This window comes from Kogia breviceps, chromosome 1 (assembly GCF_026419965.1).
Source record: "Kogia breviceps isolate mKogBre1 chromosome 1, mKogBre1 haplotype 1, whole genome shotgun sequence".
Lineage (NCBI taxonomy): Eukaryota > Metazoa > Chordata > Mammalia > Artiodactyla > Physeteridae > Kogia > Kogia breviceps.
In genome coordinates, this window is record NC_081310.1 from 118,856,934 (window position 1) to 118,880,880 (window position 23,947).

General features: G+C 40.4%; 1 long non-coding RNA gene across 2 annotated transcripts; it reads right to left on the reverse strand.

Moving 5' to 3' along the window:
* Nucleotides 1-3,726: 3,726 nt before the first annotated feature.
* On the reverse strand, nucleotides 3,727-23,817 carry LOC136794844 (uncharacterized). 2 transcript variants are annotated; one of them, XR_010842187.1, is made up of 3 exons: nucleotides 22,648-23,817; nucleotides 20,015-20,160; nucleotides 3,727-3,791 (listed from the first exon to the last, which is right to left on the reverse strand). It is a non-coding gene; the product is annotated as an uncharacterized lncRNA (long non-coding RNA). The 2 variants fall into 2 exon arrangements; XR_010842184.1 differs by lacking the exon at nucleotides 22,648-23,817 and adding an exon at nucleotides 22,248-22,524.
* Nucleotides 23,818-23,947: the final 130 nt, after the last annotated feature.

The window sequence follows — 23,947 nt, forward strand, 5'->3', positions numbered from 1 at the left end:
CCTTTTATCTGCTCAGGGGGTTCTTATGGTTTGCTTGTTATTTCCTGGAAACCTATAGTTTCTCGAAGGTTAATCTCAAGGGGAGGAGCCAGCAGCCTATCTATTTCACCATATTGGTTAAAAGATGCCATTAAACACATTAGAATGGGAAAGAAAGGGAGTTGGGACTGGGCAATGGAGTTAAAAGGGAATGAATGAATAAATAAACAGGAGAGGGGCCCTGAATGGGGCAAAAAGCCACATAGTATTCACGGTTTTATTATAAAATATAATAATTATAAAAAATAGTAGTTCGTTGCACCATCACACTCTACTCCGATTTCCACAGCACCAAACATTCACCTCTTTAAGGTTTTTCTTTTGGTACTTATCTTGTATTTCTAAATAAAGTTTTTAAACTCTCTTTTTTTTTTTTTTTTTTTTTTTTTTTAGAAATTCTTTTTTTGGGGGGTGGGAGGCCACGCTATGAGGCTTGCATTATCTTATTTCCCCAACCCAGCCCCTTGGCAGTGAAAGAGTGGAATCCTAACCACTGGACTGCCAAGGAATTCCCTAAACTCTTATTTCTTGATTTTCCAATTTTAGATGCTTTCCATTGACCATAGAGGGAGATTTTTTGTGAAACTAACACGGCTTGTGTTTCAGAGTCCCTCACTTTCACAGGCCCTTTTCAAGGCCCCATTCTTAACTTCAAACAGATAACTTTGTATTACTTTTCTTAAAGACCATCCCTCGAATCATATGTTCCTCTGGCCCCACAAAACTTGAATCCATCCCTGATTTACTACCAAATTTGGACAATGAGGACTTAGCTAAGTTATATCCCACTCCCTTCAACACACACCAAAACACATACATTTCCCTTCCTCGATCTCACACAATTATATTATGTTTTTAAATTTTAGGTCATCTACCATGTTTTAACCCACAGATGCTCTTCCTTGTTATCTTTTCCACATTATCTTATTTTGTCTTATGGGTGTGAAACCGAGCAGGATCCTGTGGGGTTCCTGGGCACGGAAGCCTTTCCGTGTTCCCATTCCTTGTTTGCAGGGAACAGACTCCAGCCTCTATGACCTTCCCTGAGTTCCAAAGGGCAGATTAGAACAGTTGCTGATCAGGGGAGGGGATGCAGAGACAAGGGAGGAGCAGCCAAGAAACAATAGTGCAGCCTTGAGGCATGTTCCTGGTTCCACCTCAAGTAATATACATAATATCTTTGAGCTCTTTATAGAACTAAAACCCAACAAATAGAAGTTGTCAGCATTCTTCTTACCAGAGAAGACCACCTGAGGCCAGATTAAAGGAACCAGAGAAGCTCATCAAGAGATTATCTGAGACCAGATTAAAGGAGTGCACAACCGGTACACACCCTAATCTTGTCAGCAAGCCCACCCCTGTACTATTGCTATACAACTCCTCACCAAATCCTCCCAGGTTGGGACACAACAGTTTATGAGGACAGGAACCTGCTGTGTCCCCCTTTGCCTGGCAAAGCAATAAAGCTATTCTTTTCTACTTCACCCAAAACTGTCTCCGAGATTTGATTTGGCACTGGTGCACAGAGGCTGAGTTTTTGGCATCAGATGCAATATTTTATCTCTCTAGTAATATTGCAGGGTTTGTTTTGTTTTGTTGGTTAGTTGGTTTTATAGTTTAATTTAGTTTAGTTTAGTGTAATTCCCTAAATTGTCTCTGTTTCCTCTAAGTTCCTTCTTTCTTCACGGTCTGTTCAGCCCTCTCTCTTACACTGTAGACTTTTCTTAAATGGGTGGTAATCCAATCACATTTAAGAGTGAGGTACTTAAAAACTGATCAGGAACTCAGGTGGGGGAAGTTTTGTAGATGGTGGGTGTGGTAGGCAGGCTCTAAAATGGCCCCTAGTGATCCTCAGCTCCCAGTAGTCATACCTTTGCAGTGAAGGATTATTCCAAAGAGAGCCTGGTCTTTGCCCTCAGTTCCTGGGAGGTCAGTTCTAAGACCTTGGAATATTCTGCCTGATAAGGGTATCTTATTTACCTGGAGGCCTAGGGCCATGCGAGGTAGTCTATGCTAACAATGTGATTTATGGTGGTGGCTCTGGACCATGCAGTAACAGCTCAACCTCCAGAGGAGCTACAGACTAAGGTTAGCCAGGCAGGCAGTCAATCATGTCTACATGACTAAGCCCCAGTACAAATTCTGGACACCAAGGCTGGGGTAAGCTTCCCCAGTTGGCAGTGTTGCATGTGTATTGTCACACATCGTTGCTATAAGAAGTAAGCACTATCTGTACAACTCCTTGGGGAGAGGAAGACTGGATGTTCTGCACTTAAACTCTCCTGGACACTGCCTTATGATCCTCTTCCCTTGGGTGATTTTGATCTGTATCCTTTCACTATAATAAACCATAACCAAGAATATGACCACTTTTAGTGAGTACTGTGATTCCTAGGAAATTATCAAACCTGAGGGTGGTCTTGAGGACCCCTACATTTGCAATGCCTTTGTGTAATCCTTTCCCTTTGAATGTGGGCTGGACTTACTGACTCACTTCAAGCCAACAAAGTATGACTGAAGTGATGCGATGTCGATTCTGAGATTAGTTTGTAAATAGGCTGAGGCTTCCATCTTGGGTATTGTAGACAGTAGCCTCTTTCTTGTATTGCTTGCCCAGGGAGAAGACAGCTGTCATGTCCTGAGCCAGCTCCATGGAGAGGCCCACTTGGCAAGAGTCCAACAACCACATAAATGTGCTTGGAAGTGGATCTCACTTCAGTTGAATCTTCAGATGAAACTGCAGCCCTGGCTGACAGCTTGCCTGCAATCCCACAAGAGACCTTGAGTCAGAGGTACTCAGCTAAGCCATGATTCTTAACTTAGAAACTGTGAGATAATAAATGTTTGCTGTTTTAAGCCACTAAGTTTTGGGGCAATTTGTTTCACAGTGAGCTACAATGTAAGGTGATTAGGAGGATCCTATGTATTGAGTATCCAGAATTGTTTTTATCTGTAGGTATTTTTCCTGATGCCATTCAATTTCTTTGAAGAAGAACTCTCCAATCTCCCAGAGAATATATGCCTGGCTGCCTGAGTTCAGGGGCCAGAGCTGGAAAAGGGACCAAACTTTCACTTATTCCCTCCATTTTTAGCCCCAAGGCAAACCCCTGCCCTCTAGTGTGTTTGGTGTGCCTAATTCTGAAGACTTTCCCTTGTCATCTGTCTGGAGAAGTTGTTGTAGCTACACCCAGGTGAAGAACGGGCCTGGTGGGGCTAACGGCTCTGTATGTAGACTTTCAAAAATTTTCCTTGTTTTCAGACCAGATCCTTACTCTCACCTTTTAAAGTAACTAGTGTCATTCACAAAAATCAACCCCACAAGAGTTACAGATCTACCATGAAAAACAAAACTATAAAACTTTTAGGAGATAATATAGAAGAATATAATATCTTTATGACCTCAGGAAAGAGAAAGATACCTTAATATAGTTTTTAAAACTATAAATTTTAAAGGAAAAATATTATAAATTGGTCTACATGAAATATAAGAATTTTGTTCGTCCAAAAACACCATAAAAAGAGTAAAAAGACAAGACATATATAGTTACAACACAAGAGGTTTATAACCTAACTATTTAAAGGTATCTTAAAAATCAGCAAGAGGGGCTTCCCTGGTGGCACAGTGGTTGAGAGTCCGCCTGCCAATGCAGGAGCGGCTGGGCCCGTAAGCCATGGCCGCTGAGCCTGCGCATCCAGAGCCTGTGCTCCGCAACGGGAGAGGCCACAACAGTGAGAGGCCTGCATACTGCATACTGCAAAAAAAAAAAAAAAACAAACAAATAAACAAAAAAACTGTTAATCTGTAACCTTTATGTGTGAAGAACAGTTTGGCTGAATAAAAAATAATCTCTGGCTTTCTTTACTTGAGTATATTGTACATATTGCCTTTGTGTTTTCTGGCATTCAATTTTGCTGTTTTGGGAAGTCTACGCCAATTTGTTTTCCTTTCCTTGTAAATGATTTTATCATTCTACCTGGCTCACCAAATAATTCTTCCTTGAAATTTGGATAAATTCACTTTTCACTTGAATTTGCTTAATGATCATTAGTTCTAGTAGTTCTGATAGCCACTGAAATGACTGGACAAAGGTTATGCCAAGAACAAAGACAGAGGCCAAGGGCTTTCTTTAAGCAGTATTATCACCCTGGTCAAAAGTAATCCTGCCCCTGTTAACTCTATTTTTCTAGACCTTTGATAGGTAGCAGCATGAAAAAAAAAAAAAAGAGGTATAATTCACATGCAATAAATGCACATATTTAAAGTGGACTATTTGATGAGTTTTAATATAGACAGTTTTAGAAAATGTAGGCACCCTAGGTTTGGCTCCCAAAGTGTGTGATCCTTTGACATGATCACATGATCCTCCTTGACAGCCTGATTTGACCACTAACTCTCTGAGAAGAAAAAGAAATTTCAACCTTCCTCCAAAGGAAAACTAAACAATACACACAAAAGAATGCTAAAATCCCCCAAATACCAGCCTGAGGTTTTGCCTGAATTTTCTTTAAAGTCTTTTTTTTTTTTCATTTTTAAAAAATAAATGTATTTATTTTATTTATTTATTTTTGGCTGCATTGGGTCTTCATTGCTGTGTGCGGGCTTTCTCTAGTTGCGGCGAGCGGAGGCTACTCTTCGTTGCAGCACGCGGACCTTTTTCATTGCAATGGCTTCTCTTGTTGCGGAGCACAGGCTCTAAGCATGCAGGCTTCAGTAGTTGTGGCACATGGGCTCAGTAGTTGCGGCTCGCAGGCTCTAGAGCATAGGCTCAGTAGCTGCGGCGCCCAGGCTTAGTTGCTCCGTGGCATGTGGGATCTTCCTGGACCAGGGCTCAAACCTGTGTCCCCTGCATTGGCAGGCAGATTCTTAGCCACTGCGCCACCAGGGAAGTATCTCTTTAAAGTCTTTTTTGGGGGGACACTAGTGTCTTTACTTGTATTTCATCCCAAACACCTTTCTTTTGAAATATAATTTATTCATAATGTTTGGATAAATAATATATAATTATTATTAACATATGTTAATCATTTATTGTGTGATTACCGGATAATCCAAATTTTGAAAGGCTCTTTAAGAATTCAGAAAATACAACCCACCACAAGGATAAAAGAATCATTACCATCCTTTAAAACTGTGCATATATATATTTTTTATAAAGGACTTGAACTTCAGTAAGTCCTGAGACTTAACTGTGCAGTTTCAGTGGGAAGATTGTGGGTTCGAGTCCCATCTGTGGTGTGGTTTTGAGACAGGAGGGAAGGGGGCAGGGCACAACCTTTTTTAAAAAAATAAATTTATTTATTTTATTTATTTATTTTTGGCTGCATTGGGTCTTCAGTGCTGCACGGACTTTCTCTAGTTGTGGCAAGCGGGGGTCACTCTTTGCTGAGATGCATGGGCTTCTCATTGCAGTGGCCTCTCCCGTTGTGGAGCATGGGCTCTAGGCGTGTGGGCTTCAGTAACTGTAGCACATAGGCTCAGTAGTTGCAGATTGCGGGCTCCAGAGCACAGGCCCAGCAGCTGTGGGGCATGGGCCCAGCTGCTCCGTGGCATGTGGGATCCTCCCAGACCAGGGCTCGAACCCACGTCCAAGGCATTGGCAGGCGGACTCTCAACCACTGCACCACCAGGGAAGCCCTAGACCCATGTTTTTATAATGTTAGTGTCTAGGTTCTGAAAGAACCAGCTCATAAAAGCCACAGCATACAATTATACTACATCTAAGTTATAATTTTATGTTCACATTACATATAGGTATTCTCCAATATATTCATAAGTGATTCCCATTTTTGGTTCATCACTAAGGTTTTTATCCTCTTATAAAACAAATACTTTATAGTGGAGAATCCTGGCAGATACCAAGTGATCAAGGTTAATATCACCAGTAATATAAAAACATCATGCTGTACCCCTGATATAATGCACTAAGAAGGGTACATCACCTTGTAGTAGCCTTCCCAATAATGTAGAACCTCAATAATTACAGGAAAACATCAGATAATTGTGGGATAATTGTCCCAATTGTGGGATAGCCTATAAAATAACTGTCCAGTATTCTTCAAAAGAGTCAAGTTTTGGGAATTCCCTGGTGATCCAGTGGTTAGGACTCTGTGCTTTCACTGCCGAGGGCCTGGATTCAATCCCTAGTCAGGGAACTAAGATCCCGAAAGCCATGAGGCATGGCCAAAAAAAAAAGATGTCCAGTTTTGTGTGTTCATTATTTTTAAGAGTTGTAATATATTTAATAGTATGGTTGTTCCATAATTACCTAATTCGTTCTCCATTAACACACACTTAGGATAGTTTTTCACTACTACAAACAATACTTCTGTGAATACTATTCTACATGTATTTTGGGGTCCTTTTGCAAATAAAACTGTAGAGTTCATTCTTGGATCAAAGAGTATATACATTCAGAAAAAAATTATAGCTATTATCAAATTTCCTTCTTAAACAGCTATAATGGGACTTCCCTGGTGGTGCAGTGGTTAAGAATCCACCTGCCAGTGCAGGGGACATGGGTTCAAGCCCTGGTCCAAGAAGATCCCACATGCCTTGGAGCAACTAAGCCCATGTGCCACCACTACTAACTAAGCCTGCTCTAGAGCCCTCAAGCCACAACTACTGAGCCCACGTGCCACAACTACTGAAGCCCTGGTGCCTAGAGCCTGTGCTCTGCAACAAGAGAAGCCACCGCAATAAGCAGGCTGTGCATCACATCGAAGAGTAGCCCCTGCTCACCGCAACCAGATCAAGCCCACAAGCAGCAACGAAGACCCAACGCAGACAAAAAAAAAAAAAAATAGGCTATAACAATTTATAATATGTTCTGTTCCAACCTTGCCCTCAACATTATGAAAGTTCCTTTTCCCCCAAATCATCTGCAACACTGAGTATTATCAATTATTTTTATATTGACCAATTATTTTTTTTGACTACACCACACGGCTTGTGGGATCTTAGTTCCCCAACCAGGGATTGAACCTGGGCACTCAGCAGTGAAAGTGCAGACTCCTAACCAATGGACTGCCAGGGAATTCCCTATATTGACAAATTTAATAGAATAAAAAGTGATGTATTGGAAGGAGGATTCTGGGAAGATAGTGAAATACAAAGCACCAGAAATCTGTCTCCCTACCTACACAACAATTGCACGGGCAAAATCTGTCTGGCAGAGCTATTTTGGAACTCTGGCATCTATAGGAAGTCTCACAACTTCCAGGGGAAGGCTTGGACAGTAAATTGTGGTTAATTTTGGTCAATTTAAGCTCTTAGCTCAGTAACAGCTAGTTATCCCCTATATCCCAGTCCCATAGTAGGAAGCTGTGCAGGTGTTTCAGGAGCAATGTGTGGAGCTTGTGGGAGCCAAGGCAGGCAATAAGAATCTTGTCCTCTAAATACTGGGGATCTGTGTTCTGACTGATGATTGCTGCTTCTGATCGTGGAAGTTCAGACACAGATATGGGCAGCAATTGTTATTCCCTGCCCCACATTGTTACAAGCCTCTCCAGCTCTGCCTGAAATGACTTCCAAGGTATTTAAAGGACTGATGCCTTTTTTCCTTACTCTTTATTTTTCTCTTGTTTCACTTTTGGGAGCCAGACTAAGACATTTAAGGACATTTAAGGACTAGGATATTCCAAAGCAGCCACATATACAAAGTCATTGTGCATGCCGAGGGGAAGGTGCAGGCTCAGAAAAGACTTGAGAAGACCCTAAGTTTACACTTCAGGTTTATTCCTAGCACAGAGATATCTAAAATAATCAAAAATAAAAATAAAAACAAAAGCAAAAAAACAGCAAACCCTGGGGAAGAAGGAGAATCTGATTTCTAGAGTTCCTGTATTACTAGTTTCAAAAGTTCAGTTTTCAACAAAAAATCACAAAACATATAAAGAAAGAGTAAAGTATGGCCCACTGAAAGGAAAGAAATAAATCAACAGAAAGTGTCCCTGAGAAGGACAAAATGGCAGACCTATTAGACAAAGACCTTAAAATAACTGTCTGAAAGATGTCTAAGGAGATAAAAAGTATAAAATGAAACCAAAAAGAAATTCTGAAGCCAAAAGTTACAATAAATTAAATGAAACATTCACTAGAGGAATTCAATAGCAGATTTGACCAGGCAGAGGAAAGAATCAATGAATTTGAAGATAGGATAATGGAAATTATGATGGCTGAGGAATAGAAAGAAAAAGAAGAAAACTGAACAGAATCTAAGGGACCTAGGTGACAACATCAAATGGACCAATATAAACACTGTGGGAATCCAAGAACAGAGAAAAGAAGGCAGAGATATTATTGGAAGAAATAATGGCCCCCAACTTCTCAAATTTGAAATACATAAATATAAACATCCAAAAAGCTCAATGAATCCAAGTACAATGAACTCAAAGACACCCACAGCAAAGTACTATTATAATCAAACCGTCAAAAGATAAAGACAAAGAATGAAGGTTGAAAGCAGCAAAAAGAAGTGACTTGTCCCAAAGGGTCCTCAATAAGACTATTAGCAGATTTCTCATCAGAAACTTTGGAGATCAGAAGGCAATGGACCAATATTTTCAAAGTGCCAAAAGAAAACAACGGTAAACCAAGAATCCCATACCTGGCAAAACTGTCCTTCAAATGTGAGGGAGAAGTTAAAACACTTCCAGATTTAACAAACAAACAGAAAATACTGAGGGAGTTTGTTATCACTAGACCTACTATAAGAAATGCCAGAGGGGGTCCCGCAGGTTGAAATGAATGGACAGTAGATAGTAATTTGAAGCTGTATGAGAAAAAATGTTCTCAGTAAAAGTAAAAACATGAGCATTATAAAAGCTAGTTATCATCGTAACTTTGGTTTGTAACTTCACCTTTTGTTTTCTACATGATTTGAGACTTTTTTTTTTTGCTGTACACGGGCCTCTCACTGTTATGGCCTCTCCTCTTGCAGAGCACAGGCTCCGGACGCGCAGGCTCAGCGGCCACGGTTCACGGGCCCAGCCACTCTGCAGCATGTGGGATCTTCCCGGACCCGGGCACGAACCTGTGTTCCCTGCATTGGCAGGTGGACTCTCAACCACTGCGCCACCAGGGAAGCCCTGATTTGAGACTTTTTAAAAAAATATTTATTTATTTTTGGCTGCATTGGGTCTTCATTGCTGTGTGCGTGCTTTCTCTAGTTGCAGCGAGCAGGGGCTACTCTTTGTTGCGGCGTGCAGGCTTCTCATTGTGGTGGCTTCTCTTGTTGTGGAGCATGGCTCTAGTGCATGGGCTTCAGTAGTTGTGGCACATGGCTCAGTAGCTGTGGCTTGTGGGCTCTAGAGCACAGGCTCAGTAGTTGTGGCGGACAGGCTTAGTTGCTCCATGGCATATGGGATCTTCCTGGACCAGGGCTTGAACCTGTGTCCCCTGCACTGGTAGGTGGATTCTAAACCACTGTGCCACCAGCAAAGTCCCTTAAGAGACATTTAAAAAAAAAAACAATTATTTGCCTAAAAGCTAGTATAAGTGTAACTTTGGTTTGTAACACCCCAAGTTTTTAAGTAGTTTGATTTATTACTATTTACCTTTATGGCTTCTGGGTTTTTAGATGTGCCTTTTAACAAAGCATTCATCACTCCAAGAAGTTAAAATAATTCACCCATAGTGGTGATCATTTTGTAAAGTATAGAAATATCAAAACACTATGTTGTGCAGCTGGAACTAACATAGTGTTGTAGGTCAATTATACTTCAATAATTTCTTAAAAATCACCTATGCTTTCTTCTAGTGCTTTTATTCTTTACATTATAATTTTTAATTTATCTAGAATTTATGGTTATACAAAGAATAAAGAAGAAATTTGATATGTATATATATTTTTTCAAAATGGCCTTAAAATTTTGAGTAACCTATCTTTCCCCACTGATTTGAAAAAAATATGTTAATGCATACTAAATTTCACGTGCATTTCAGTCTATTTTTTCTACTTTCAGTATTTTCCTTTGATCCAATTTAGGTGCCTTTCTGCATCAGTACCAATATGCCTAAATTACTATAGCTTTATAATAGGATTTATTATCTGGTTATTTGGTATGGCTAGCCACCTGTTATTCATCTTTGTCAGATGATACCTGGCTCTTCTCAAACATTTATTCTTCTAGATAAACTTGTCATTTCATGAAATTCTAACCAAATAAGCAAATAAACACAAACCAATTAGTATCTGGGTTTGGAGCTACATTGAAATTACAGATTGATTTTGTGAAGAACTGGTATATTTATAATCTATTTTAGTCTTCCTAGCCAAAAACATTTAAAAATTTTATTTCATTAAAATATATTTCATTTTAATAAATAACTCTTGAATGTCCAATATGCATTAGATGCTCTACTAGGCATCAGGGAAACAAAAAGACATGGTTGGGAGTTCCCTGGTGACCTAGTGATTAGGATTCCAGGTTTTCACTGCTGTGGCTGGGTTCAATCCCTGGTCAGGGAACTGAGATCCTGCAAGCCTCGTGGCATGGCCAAAAAAAAAAAAGACATGGCCTCTAGGAGCTCATATCCTGGCTGGGAGGACTGACAAGTAAACAAGTAGTTCTAACATAATGTGTGGTAAGTAAATATAAAAGTATGTCTACAACTTAGAGAACAGATACAGAAGAACATAACTGTCACATGGAGAAGGGTATCAGGGAAGGCTGCCAGGAGGCCATGACCCTTACCTGCTCCTTGGAGGATGAACATAAATTCATCAGCAGCAAATTGGGGAAGGTATTCTAAGGAGAGGACAAAGCATATGAAAAGGGACAAAATAATGAAAGGGTATGTCATGATAGGTTTGGAGAATTATGAAAATTTCACTACAGTTTAAGAATTGCCTTCAGATAATGAATTGGCAGGTGAGCCATAAAATATAACTTGTCTTAAATTTCGAAACTGTAGCAGAACCTAATATGTGCCATGTAGTGTTCTATGCATTCTATACACTTTACGTGTGTTAATTCACATATTCCTTACAACAACTCTCTCAGACAGGTTCAATTGTGCGTATTTTTCACATGGGAAACAGACACAAGGAATAAATAAACTTGCCTGAGGTCACATAGTTATAGGTGACAATCAAAATTTACTCCTGGAACTCTGACTTAACCACTAGGCTCACTATCTGCCTCTCTCTGAAAAGCTTTGTATGCCATGGTAAAAAGTTTAGCTTTTAATTATAGGTAACAAAGAGCCAATAAAGAATTTTAAAGAAAGTAATGACTTATTAGTTTAATTTTGGGAGGAAGATTACTTTGGTAGCAGCTTTGAAGGTGAGTAGTAGGAAAAGATGGTTACAAGGAGAACAGGGAAGAAGCTATTCCTATCATTCAGAGATAAGGAGGACCTGAATTCATGACAAGTGGCAGTGAATACAGAAGAGATCAGAATTAGTATGACATGCCCAAAGTAAATGAATAGGATTGGATGGTGAGTTGGATATAAGGATTAGAGAGGTATCAACACCTTCCTTGTAAAATATCTAGGTGGAGTTGTCTAAAGACTGCTGGGGAGAGGGAATTCCCTGGTGGTCCAGTGGTTAGGACTCAGCGCTTTCACTGCTGGGGCCTGGGTTCAATCCTTGGTCGGGGAACTAAGATCCCACAAGCTGCGTGGCATGGCCAAAGAAAAAAAACCTGCTGGGGAGAGAGTCAGGCTAAAGATACAGATTATTGAGTCATCCACTAGAAACCCCAGGTGAAACAACCGAACAGAGCTTTAGGGAATACCAGCATGTAAGCAATGAGCAGAAGAAGAGAAGTAGCCTCTAAAAATAACACATAAAAACCTGTAAAACTGGTAGGAAGATAATTAACAAAAAATAGAAAGCAACAAATACCATAAAAGAGGTACAAACAAAGTAGTGTGGGAGTTCAGAGAAGGATTACAACTTAATCTTTCTGAGCCTCTGTTAAGTCATGTGTAAAATTAAGTTGGACTAAGTGGTCCCTGAAGTCTCTTTTGTCTCTAAACCTCTGAATCTATTCAGTGTCTATCATATGCCCACTAACACAAGGATGGTATGAGAAGATGCAAGGCACAAACCGTGCTCTGGAGGAGCTTTCAATCTACTGGGGACCCTGGCCTCCTCCCCCTCCCCACCACAAACTAAAACAACACTGGAGATGAAGATCATTTATTTATAATTAAGGGGTGAATTTTGTGGCATAGCCTGTGGGATGCAAATTCAGAGATGAGAGTAAGAGAGTATGTACATAAAAGTTTAATGGAAAAAGAGAGTGGATTTGGGCTGGATTTAGATAGAGAAGAGGAGAAGCATGGAGAGACATAAAGATGTGAGTCCGCTTGCTTGACTGAACTTGAAGATCTCAGTTGGGAATTCATGGGAAGTAAGGTTTTACTAGGTAGCGCAAGGTCAGATTATGGTGGTTCTTACAAACCAGAGAATGGGGTTTAGAGTTGACCTGGAGTGAGCAGAGAGCTATTATAGATTCTTGGTCAGGGTTGGGATATATTTAAAGTACAGGACATAGGTAATTTGATTGATCTCAGCTAATTTTACCCCACAAAATGTTTACCGTTATATTATACTTTATCGCACTGCCAGTTTCAGTGTTGTGGATGCTGCGGTGTGCTGCCTAAATCACCCTCCTCAGGTCTGAGGCACTCTAGCTTCTGGGAGAGTAGACAGCTGGCAACTCTCAGCTAAGTCCTTCTCTGGAACTTGCCTTGGGCTGAAGACAGCCACCTTGTCCAATGTCATGCTACCTCACCAGGAGCAGCCTACCCTCAACAGTATTTACAAAGGCCCAGCCAAGCATCCCAGTTCAGAAAAGCTGAAGTGTCATCACAGTTCCAGAGTTCCCAGTAGGGACTGATCCAGGCCTTTCTTGCAACTGTATCACAGTTTAGCTTCCCCTCCAGCCCACTCCTTCTTCTTTCCCTCCTCCACAGGTGTTGATCCCAAGAACACTTCCCTCCCTAAGAAACTTTTTGCATGCTAATTTCCGCCTCGGATTCTTTTTCCTAGTGAACCAGATTGCAACACCCAAGACAATAATATTTTCACTCAACTCTTCATCTATTCTACTTAACAATTTAACTGAAGAAAATCTGTGAACTCAAATTTTGGTTTGAGCAGTTTTCCTCAATAATGTTGACACTTGTAGTTTAGAACACCAAGATCAACCTTTTATAAAACCTGTAATATCTAAGATCACATAACTTTTTTGGCAATATACGTCACTTCAGTTTATGAAGAGAGTACAGCTACAAACAGCTAAGCATAAATAATGAATACCAATCAAAAGGAAATACTGAGTTGGTGGTAACCGTGGCTTGGCAGGCTAATGGAGCACATTGCTGGGTGTCTTGTATAGTAATATACTTGCAAGTCTCAGGTGTTTTGCAGAGGTGGTCCATAGCTGAAGATTTTACAGTGCTGTTTCAGGTCACGAAGAATCATGACACCGCCTGATTTTTTTTTTTTTTTTTTGCAGTTGTCCAAAATATCTTACTTTTATATATTTTGCACTTAGCACTACTTAAAAAAAAATCACCAACAATTATACTACCAGATGGCTCTCAGCTAAGCACATTACTGTCTTGAAAACACCTTGAACAAAGTTCAGAAATTTAAAACTTGGAATAAAAATGGGTAACAAAATATTACCATCCTAAAATTGGTGGTAAAGTGGTTACCATTGTTACAATGGTTGCCTCAAAGTGTCCACAGCATCGAAGTGCCTGTGAAAAATATCTTGCTAAGACAATGACTGGTCTGGCAGCTTTTTTTTTTTTTTTTTTTTTTGGCCACCCCGCACAGCTTGTGGGATCTTAGTTCCGCAAACAGGGATTGAACCCTGGGCCCACAGCAGAGAAAGAACAGATTCCTAACCACTGGACCACCAGGGAATTCCAGGTCTGACAGCTTTTGAGGGAAGGAAGTGGTATGGAAAAGGGATGGAGAGATTGGCTATCTATATTGCTGATGGGCTACGGCCACTTTTTTGTCCTTATGATGCCTTATTTTTCAAAATGTCCTTTTCTCAACAAGATTAATAGATGTAGTTTAGAAATAAGTAACACTCAGTGCTCACTGAAATTATCAAGTTTTTAACCCTGAAGTAAATAGGCTTACATTGCACACTTTATAATACATACAAATTCAGTAAAGGGAAACATCCATTGAAAATGCTGGGTCTGCAATTGACATATTGCCAAAGAATAAATTATATCCTGTGCTGTAATTATGTATTCAGAAATAATGAATACTAGGAGAAAATAGCAAAGTAGTAATTATGCCAATTACAATTGATTAGTTGGTATTAACATTTAAAAAGTGCTCATTTTATTATACTCTCTTATGCCACATGAAGGCTCTGATATATGAAGATATCTCATTCCTCTTTAAAATCCCTTTTGATAATTGATTAAAGTCAGTGAACTCAGAAGAATACTTGGAACTTGTATTATTACCCATGATGAAATTTTATTTAGTTATGCTACAATTTTCATTGTTTTATGTTACTCTGTTTTCTAATTTTCTAATCTGTTTCTCCTGTGCTATTGGAATACTATCATTGCATTTTTTTAATCACTGCATTTTTATCTAGAACAAAATAATGCAAAAGAACTGTAATAAGTGGAGTGCCTCAATATCCACTGTTGTTTACTTTTTGTTAGAAATTGAGATTAAATATGGCAAAGTGGTTGCCATTCTATATAAAGTAGAACTCTGTTTCTCTGCAGATCTACAAAGTATGAATTTGTTTAGCAGGACAAGATGATAATCCAGTGAGTTGGGTGCCCTTCATAGTTTTAACATTGAAAGTGAAGTCTACTTGAAATTAAATTTAACCTCTGAAAAAAACAGAAGGATCCTTCAATATGTGAAACATCAGAGTAAATTAATTATCTCCGTTTTCTCAAGCCATGAAATGGAGAGCAGACAGGTATTACGAATTGCTGCATAGGTAATTTACTTAACTTTTTATGACCTTGTGCCCTCTATGGTCAGACAAGAATACTACAAGAAATAAGCAGTTTCTCTCTTAAAGTATAAGAGAGGATAACAGAATGTGAATTGAAGGAAAGACCTTCAAACTTAGTGAAAAGTACAAGACAAAATAAGGCAAGGAATATTTACGTGTGGCTAGATAGGTGTTCTTAGGACCAATTTTAGTGAGTGGTTAAGATTTAATTATAGCGGGACTTCCCTGGTGGCTCAGTGGTTAAGACTCCACGCTCCCAATGCAGGAGGCCAGGGTTCGATCCCTGGTCGGGGAACTAGCTCCCACATGCATGCTGCAACTAAGAGTTCGCATGCCACAACTAAGGAGGCCATATGCCGCTACTAAGAAGCCTGCCTGCTGTAATGAAACTAAGACCGAGCGCAACCAAATAAATAAATAAATAAAGATTTAATTACAGCTATAAGCAAAAGCCTAACATATATGGTCATTAACAGAATTCAATTTAAGAAAGTTATTTCCTAAGCTGTACACACTTCTTTCCTTTGAAAGAATTTGATTGCATAGTATGGAGGATAAAAGGAAGACTGAGGGCAAATGAAGCTGAGCTGGTTTTTTTTCTCTTTTTAATTGAAGTATAGTTGATTCACAATGTTGTGCTAATCTCTGCTGTACAGTGACTCAGTTATACACATATAGACATTCTTTTTTCATATTCTTTTCCATTATGGTTTATCACAGGATATTGAATATAGTTCCCTGTGCTATACTTTAAGACCTTGTTGTTTATCCATTCTAAATGTAATAGTTTGCATCTACCAACCCAAACTCCCAGTCCATCCCTCTCCCTCCCTCCTCTGCCTTGGCAACCACAAGTCTGTTCTCTATGTCTGTGAGAGTGTTTCTGTTTTGTAGATAGGTTCATTTATGCCATATTTTAGATTCCACATATAAGGGATATCATATGCTATTTGTCTTTCTCTTTCTGACTTACTTCACTTAATATGATAATCTCTAGTTGCATCCATGCTGCTGCAAATGGCATTATTTCATTCTTTTTTATGGCTGAGTAGTACTCCATTGTATATATGTACCACATCTTCTTTATCCACTCATCTGTTGATAGACATTCAGGTTGTTTCCATGTTTTGGCTATTGTGAATAGTGCTTCCATTAACATAGGGGTGCATGTATCTTTTTGAATTATAGTTTTGTCCAGGTATATCCCAGGAGTGGGATTGCTGGATCATACGGTAAACCTATTTTTAGTTTTCTGAGGAACCGCCATACTGTTTTCCATAGTGACTGTACCAACTTACATTCCCACCAACAGTGTAGGAGGGTTCCCTTTTCTTCACACCCTCTCCAGCATTTGTTATTTGTAGAATTTTTAATGATGGCCATTCTGACTGGTGTGAGGTGGTACTTCATTGTAGTTTTGATTTGCATTCTCTAATAATTAGTGATGTTGAGCAGCTTTTCATATGCCTACTGGCTATCTGTATGTCTTCTTTGGAGAAATGTCTATTAAGGTCTTCTGCCCATTTTTCAATTGGATTGTTTGGTTTTTTGTTGTTGAGTTGTATGAGCTGTTTGTATATTCTGGAGATTAAGCCCTTGTCTATAGCAACATTTGCAAACGTTTTCTCCCATTCTGCAGGCTGTCTTTTCGTGTTTCTTTTTTTCCTTTTTTTTATTGTTTCCTTTGCTATGCAAAAGCCTATTAAGTTTGATTAGGTCCCATTTTTTTTTTTTTCTTTTCCTATTGCCTTGGGAGACTGACTTAAGAAAACACTGGGGGACTTCCCTGGTGGTCCAATGGCTAAGACTCCCAATGCAGAGGGCCTGGGTTCGATCCCTGGTCAGGGAACTAGATCCCACATGCCACAACTAAGAGTTTGCATGCCGCAACCAAGAGTTCTCATGCTGCAACTAAAGATCCCACATGCCACAACTGAAGATCCCACACACTGCAATGAAGACCCCACACATGGCAATGAAGATCCCGTATGCTGCAATTAAGACCCAGCACAGCCAAGTAAATAAATAAATATTTTTTAAAAATAAGGTCATGTTACAACATACTACATACATTTTAAAAAAAGAAAACAATGGTATGATTTATGTATGAGAATGTTCTGCCTGTGTCCTCTTCTAGGAGTTTTATGGTGTAATGTCCTATGTTTAAGTCTTTAAGCCATTTTGAGTTTATTTTTGTGCATGGTGTGAGGGTGTGTTCTAACTTCATTGATTTACATGCAGCTGCCCAACTTTCCCAGCACCACTTGCTGAAGAGACTGTCTTTTCTCCATTTTATATTCTTGCCTCCTTTGTCTAAGATTAATTGACTGTAGGTGTGTGGATTTATTTCTGGGCTATCCATTCTGTTCCATTGATCCATATGCCTGTTTTTGTACCAATACCACACTGTTTTGATTACTGTAGCTTTGTAGTATTGTCTGAAGTCTGGGAGAGTTATGCCTCTTGCTTTCTTTCCCCCCCCCTCAGGATTGCTCTGGTAATTCTGGGTCTTTTCTGGTTCCATGTAAATTTTTGGATTATTTGTTCTAGTTCTGTGAAAAATGTCATGGGTAGTTTGATAGGGATCACATTAACTCTGTGAAGCTGAGCTTTTCACTCAACCAAAAATTTTTAAGATCTAGAGAGAGAAAATTTTATATGAGGGTATTAACACCCCTCCTTCTCCTACTGTATTTCTTTTCACTTACTGAGATATAATGGGACATTTGGAGTACCATCCATTTTATTTCTAGGTTCTACAGAGTGAGATTATATACTCACATGAACAAAATTTGGTTGTAACAAAATGCTGATGCCCATTTTAAAAGCATTTTTATCTGTAGCAAACTGTATATAAATTAATATTACTAGCATACTTCTTTCTTTTCTCTTCAATTGGTTTAACATTCTCTTGAAATTAATTTTTTAAATGATGGTGCAAAATCAGCTTTGGGAAAACCAAAGTATAAAACCAAAGTATAACTGAAGGTAACTCAAAACATTGCAGTTGATGATAATGGTTTTTACTGTACAGTAAAATCTCATTTTAATGAATATGTATTGACATGTTGTATCCAAATCTCATTAAAATGGAAATTTCCTGCTGCTGTGCACAGACTATTTAACCATTTAAGTAAAATAAGTACTAAGCATATTATTCACATCATATCAGCACAGAATTCTCCTTTTTCCTCATTTGTTTACCACCCTTTCTTCTAATGTAGCTTAACAGTAACTTATGCTATGAAGTTAGATAAGTCATCACTGTCCAGGTGTAAGATTCTTGGTCGGTAAAATGTGCAAATTAAGAGCATGACTTGCACTAACAAGGACCTGTTGTATAGCACAGGGAACTATATTCAACATTTTGTAATAACTTATATGGGAAAAGAATCTGAAAAAGAATATATGTATATATATATATATATATATATATATATATATATCTCACTGTGCTGTACACCTGAAACTTAACATGAGATTGCAAGTCAACTATACTTAAAAAAAAAGGGGGGGGGCATGACTTGCAAGTTGCAGATGTCACTTCAGTTCCTATCTCACTAAACACAACCTAGTCACGTGGCATATGCACATGATTGGATGGGAAATTAGTTTTTAGTTGAGCAGCCACGTGCCCAGCTAAAACTTCTATTATAGGAGGGGATAACATATACCAGAAGGACAAGTTGTAGTCTCGGCTACAGTAAGTCACTGAGAGAGTAAGCTGAGTTTACCCCTTTCCCTCTCAAAAGACATAAGAAACCAATCAAGTCAGATAGACATTATAGGGGTAATCCTGAATTTGTATAATACATTGAAAAGACAGTTATTTACAACTTCAGATACTGACCTACTGTTAATAACAAATTTCTTATCTGTCATCTCTCAACAAATCACTACAGCAAGGTTACGAGTGGTTGACTTTTATGGCTATTTCCCAGCCCAAACTATATAATAGGTCAATAAAAACATCTCAGATTTTCCACTGCTGGGAGTTCCCTGGTGGCCTAGTAGTTAGGATTCAACACTTTCACTGCAGAGTCCCGGGTTCAAACCCTGGTGGGGGAACCATCCAGCAAGCTGCTTGGTACAGCCAAAAAAAAAAAAATTTTTCTCCACTAATAAGATTATATAATAAATATGTCTATTACATTTTTCTCAATAAAGAAAAACATTGGTACTTCCCTAGTGGTCCAGTGGTAAAGAATCCACCTTCCAATGCAGGGGACGCAGGTTCGATCCCCGATTGGGGAACTAAGATCCCACATGCGGTGGGTCAACTAAGCCCCTGCGCCACAACTACTGAGCTTGCGCACCTCAGCAAGAGAGCCCACAAACTACAGAGCCCACAGGCTCTGGAACCCACGCACTCTGGAGCCCGCGCGCCACAACGAGAGAAAACCCACACACTACAACCAGAGAGAAGCCTACGCACCACAATGAAAGATCCTGCATGCCTCAATGAAGATCCCGCGTGCCGCAACTAAGACCCAACACAGCCAAAAAAAAGAAAAGAAAAACGTCATGGGGAGTAGGTGGGCGAAAACTTATCATAGTGGGCAGCTAAGTCAAAGGGGTTATCTTTTTTGTTGTTGTTGTTTTTGCGGTACGCGGGCCTGTCACTGTTGTGGCCTCTCCTGTTGCGGAGCACAGGCTCCAAACGCGCAGGCTCAGCAGCCATGGCTCATGGGCCCAGCCGCTCCACAGCATGTGGGATCTTCCTGGACCGGGGCACGAACCCGTGTCCCCTGCATCAGCAGGTGGACTCTCAACCACTGCGCCACCAGGGAAGCCCCCAAAGGGGTTATCTTTTAACCTAGGAAAGATTCAAAGTGTAACAGGTTTTGTTTACTCAACTTCTTTATCTCCTGATGGTGGAAGCACCATCCCCATCTTACTTTGAGGAATTATCACTCCAATCAACTGTCAACTATAGTACCCTACCACAAGACCACACGTATATGACCACAGCCTGGCCAATCATACTACCCCAAATCCCTGGCCATACCTCTGAGTCCAAGGACTGAACATGGAATCCAGACATGGTCAATCGGAACTCTTCTCTGGAATTATATATACTGATACACTTGCTTTCCTCTGAGATTGCTGAAGTGGGATGGAAGTCTGTAGCTGCCTTGTACAGAGGAAGCCTATCTGTAGGAGGAGAGAATAAGGCCAGAAAAAGAGAGAGAAAAAAGAGATGAAAAACAATTACAATGACATAGAATCCCTGCATTTAGCTGACCACCCTGCAGTCAGCTCCACCTCTGTCCTCACCAGTTAAATGAGCCAATAAAAGACTCTTCTAATGCTTAAGATCGTTTTAGTTAGCTTTCTGTCACTTGCAAACAGAGTTCCAATATGCAGAAATACATTCTAAGGATGGAGGAAACAAAGAGGATATAATGTAATAAATGTTAGTCCTTAGGGTAGAAAATAGGGTAAAATATATACATCCATTCATAAATGTTTACAAGGTATCCCATTAGTTTATCTTATTCATTTATTTATTTATTTTTTTGCGGTACGCGGGCCTCTCACTGCTGTGGCCCCTCCCGTTGCGGAGCACAGGCTCCGGTCGCGCAGGCTCAGAGGCCATGGCTCATGGGCCCAGCCGCTCCGCGGCATGTGGGATCTTCCCGGACCGGGGCACAAACCCGCGTCCCCTGCATTGGCAGGTGGACTCTCAACCACTGCGCCACCAGGGAAGCCCTCTTATTCATTTTTGATTCTATGTTTTGAAATTAAATGAAATTTGGGGTTTCTATCTGTGACCATGTGCTCTTCTGGCATTAAATTAAAATAGTACCTTCTAATACATAGACTGGCTATCTTTGAGTGGTGGGTTTATGAATAATTTTCATTTTCTTCTTTTTTGCCTGCATTTTCTGAATTGCCTATGATAACCTTTTTTTTTTTTTTTTTACCATTTTAACCAAACAGTTATTTTTATTATTTACTACTGTATTAGTTTCCTATTGCTGCTGTAGCAAATTACTGAAAACAGTAGCTTAAAGCAAAACAAATTTATTGTTTTATCATTCTGGAGGTTAGAAGTCTAAAACTGATCTATAAGGCTGAGTTTCTCTGGGAGAAGAACATTCTAGGGGCAGTTTGTTTCCTTTTCTTTTCCAGTTTCAAGAAGCTATGTACATTCCTTAGCTCATAGTCCCTTTCCTTCATCTTCAAATCCAGCAGTTTAGCATTCTCTTTCCTCTCTGATCGCCTACTTCCCTACCATAAGGACGCTTGTGATTACACTGGGCCACCCAGATAATCCAGGATAATCTCCCCATTTCAAGAACCTTCACTTAATCACATCTGTAAAATTCCTTTTGCCAAGGAAAGTAACACACTTATAGGTGCCAGGGATTAGGACATCTTTGGGGGCCATTATTCAGCCTACCACAATTAGCTACATGTAAATAAATGTGAAAGGTAATTAACATAAAAACTGAGAAGCATAACCTAGCTATGTAAAGAGAAGGTATCTTAGTCCATTTGGTCTGCTATAACAGAAATACCATAGACTGTGTGGATTAAACAACAAACATTGATTTCTCACAGTTCTGAAGGCAGGAAATCCAAGATTAAGGTATTAGCAGATTTGGTGTCTGGTGACAGCCTACTTCCTGGTTCATAGACCGCAGTCTTCTCGCTGTGTCCTCATACGGCAGAAGGTGGGAGGGAGCTCTTTGGGGTCGCTTTTATAAGGTTACTAATATCATTCATGAGGGCTCCATCCTCATGACCTAATTAATCACTACCCAAAGGCCCCATCCTCAAATACCACCACACTGGAGATTAGGTTTCAACATATGAATTTAGCAGAAGGCACAAATATTCGGTCTAGAGCAGAAGGCAATATTTCAATGGGTTGGATGAAGGCCCCTGGGAGAAAATAAGCTGAACAATCTCTGGGTCATGGTCTGGCTTTAGCTTCCCTAACAGCTACAAGAGCCTCTTCTGGGGAAGTTAGGCAACAAGGCTACAAGTGAATCCTGGGAGACGAAAGACTCATCAGCATTGTTGGGCTTTCTGGCAAAGCTGGAATATAGGCTAGGGGCTGCACCTTTGGCAGGAATATGTTCAGGAGATGAACTCCTATGAATTTTCTACTTCTAAGCTCTCCAGAAGTAGGATATAGCAGAACACTTCCAGCAGGTCAAGGAGGGGAGAACAGGAACTTCATCAGGACAGAGAGCAAGCCAAGTGTAGGTCAGAAATGTGGGCCAGCTCACCTGGGCATCCTCCTCCTCAGGGTATAAGGATGGTGCCAATTGTAGTGGGCACTCTTGTGATGAGAGCTCTCAAAATGTTAGTCTCTTGAGTCATACTATTCCAACCTGAACTGGCTGCCCTCTATTGAGTGTACAGATATAATCCTGGGATCCTCTTTCACCAATCACTTTTGTGTGTGTGTGTGTGGTTGGCGGGCCTCTCACTGTTGTGGCCTCTCCCGTTGCGGAGCTCCGGACACGCAGGCTCAGCGGCCATGGCTCACGGGCCCAGCCACTCCGCGGCATGTGGGATCCTCCCGGACCGGGGCACGAACCCGTGTCCCCTGCAACGGCAGGCGGACTCTCAACCACTGCGCCACCAGGGAAGCCCTCACCAATCACTTTGGAAGAGTTCCTTTACCTTTTCCCTGCGTTGGGTCAGAAGAGCACATTCTCCAGTAGTAGCTCCTTAAGATGCTCAGGTAGTAAATGTTTTCAAGATCTCACTTGACTGAAAATGTCTTTATTCTATCCCCACACTTAACTGTTAACTTGACTATACATAGTGTCCCAGGTTGGAAATTTTTCATAATTCTGAAGGCACTGCTCCATCGGCTTTTTAAAAAAAAAAAATTTATTTTGGGCTGTGTTCGGTCTTCATTGCTGCATGTGGGCTTTCTCTATTTGCAGTGAACAGGGGCTACTCTTTGTTGCTGTGCATGGGCTTCTCATTGCAGTGGCTTCTCTTGTTGCGGAGCATGGTCTCTAGGGTGCGTGGGCTCAGTGGTTGTGGCTCACGGGCTCTGGAGCGCAGGCTCAGTAGTTGTGGCGCACGGGCTTAGTTGCTCCGCGGCATGTGGGATCTTCTCGGACCAGGGCTCGAACCTGTGTTCCCTGCATTGACAGGCGGATTCTTAACCACTGTGCCACCAGGGAAGTCCCTCCATTGTCTTCTTTCTAGTTTTCAGAGTTGATGTTGAGGAGCCTAAAGATATTGATTGATTTTTTCTATGTAGAAGGTCTCCTTTCCCCCAGATCTTGCAAAATGGGCTTCGTTGTTGTTATATCATTAATCATAAACTTAACTCCGCAATCCAGCTAGACTTGTGATAAGGAAAACATGGAACCCAAAGAACTGCAGTAAGAGCACAAAGGTTATAGGAGGTTGTGAGTAGATGGGGGTTGAGGGGTGCTCTCTTGAGCTATGGAAGAAATCGGCTGGTAGTTAAGATCAAACACGAATCAAAAACATTTTTTTTTTTTTGCCACACCCTGCAGCTTGCAGGATCTTAGTTCCCCGACCTGGGACTGAACCTGTGCCCTTGCACTGAAAGCATGGAGTCCTAACCATTGGACTACCAGGGAATTCCTTCAAACTTTTTAGTTGTCCACAGTCAGCAATAGTTATCTTCCTGCCGGTATTGCTATTATTCATGGACCCAAAACACTCCATGGCTTCCACAACATTCATATCCTCTTTTCACCTCGCCAAAGACCACATGTTTTCCATCCAACCATTCAGTCTTGGCAGTGCAGATGAAAACTGGAAACGATGGGCTTCTTATTCAAAAAGGATGCAATTCAGCTGAGGTTGAATCTGGGGAGAAGGGAGAGAAGGGACAGAGGAGGATTGGAACTTGATTTGACAGAACAGTCATGTCTACCCAGAGAGAGATCTTTCTTGCATACATCAGGTTCAACCTGATGTAAATTACACTCTA